Here is a 1793-nt window from a genome sequence, read left to right on the forward strand (position 1 = left end):
TTTGGACATGTCAGGAAGGACCAGTCCCCTGAGAAGGACATGATGTAAAGTGTTGATGTTGTTCAGTGCCATCGGGTCAGTTCTGACTCATAGTGAACCCTGTATAGGGTTTCCAAGGATTGGCTGGTGAGTTTGAGCCACCGACCTCGCAGTTCAAACAGACATTGCTGTCCAGTGCATTACTGCACAGTGCCACACAGGTCAGAGAAAAAGAGGACTAGCCTCAGGAAGTTTGATTGCCGCAGTGGCTGCAACATTGGGCTAAAACATAACAATTGTAAAGATGGTACAGGACCGAGTAGTGTTTTGTTTTATTGTACATAGGGTTGCTATGAGTCACAATGGTCCCTAACAACAATGATAAGAATCATTATTTGATTGCAGCAACTTCATTTAGACTTCACCAGCAATCATGTGATCCTCATAGGATAAAAATTACCCCCATGTTATAAACACAAATTATGTCTCACTTTTGTCATTAGATCATTTTGCTTTGACTAGTGGTCTTTTCCTGTTAGCTTAGTGATAAATTTCTGCCTTATCTACCATTGATCTTATACTGTTTTACATTTCTGTGCTTTCCTAAAATACTGTGGCTTCTGTTGCTAAGTGCTGTGGAGTTGGTTCCGACTCAGAAAAACCTTGCATAGGGTTTCCAAGGTGCAGCTGGTAGGTTTGAAACTGCTGACCTCATAGTTAGCAGTCCAGTGCTTATCCTGCAGTGCCACGCCAGGAGTCCTTCATAAAATATAATCACTATATAAATCAATGTATTTATTTGTTTATCTTAAAAATCCTGTCTTTGAAAAATGTTTTCTTCACACTAACATTACATAATCAAAAGCATTTTAAGTGTATTGTATTTGTGTAGTTATATGGTACATACATATAAGTATCTTTAGATACAGCTTTTAAGAAAATAGTTCTATTTTTCATAAAATGTAGGTTGTATATAAATATAAATCTATATTTTTAAAAAAACTCTATCTAAAGATGCTTATATTCAGGTACCATGTAACTACACAAATATAATACACATTAAATGCTTTTAATTATATAATGTTAATGCGAAGAAAATGTTTTGCAAAGACAGAGGATTTTTAAAATAAATAAATACATAAATACTCTACTAAAAGAACTGAAATCTGTAAATTTCATCCCAATGTGAACAGCTAACAAAACATGCAAATTGTCACATTTTTAGTATGCTTTGACAGCTTCCTCATTTGTCTTTTAAATTATAAGTCTAAAATAGGGTCCTTCACACTCAACTGATATACTTGCTAATATTTATGTGTTTAGGCATACAAATCAATAAGCAACAATTCTATTATTTCATGATATATCAGCAACCTTTACCTTATAAACCAAACCAAACTCAATGCCATGGAGTCCATTCTGACTCACAGTAATCCTATAACCCATATCTCACATGTACAGCTTTATTTGTAGAACTTTACTCTGGAACATCTCACTATAAAGAAAACTAAAATACTCCCAACTACAGCAATAAGTAGCATCATGATAAATGGAGAAACAAGTTGAAGTTGCCAAAGATTTTGCTTTTCTTGGATCCACAATCAACACCTCATAGAAGCAGCAATCAACAAATCAAGAAATGTATTTCAGTAAGCAAATTTTCTGCAAAAGACCTCTTGAAAGTGTTATAAGAGCAAAGATGTCACTGAAGTTGACAGGGCACCTGATCCAAGCTATGGTATTTTCAGTCACATCATATGCATGTGAGGACTGAATAATGAATAAGGAAGATCATAGATGAATCAGTGCATTTG

This window comes from Chrysochloris asiatica, unplaced genomic scaffold, assembly GCF_000296735.1.
Source record: "Chrysochloris asiatica unplaced genomic scaffold, ChrAsi1.0 scaffold00029, whole genome shotgun sequence".
In the NCBI taxonomy this organism is placed as follows: domain Eukaryota; kingdom Metazoa; phylum Chordata; class Mammalia; order Afrosoricida; family Chrysochloridae; genus Chrysochloris; species Chrysochloris asiatica.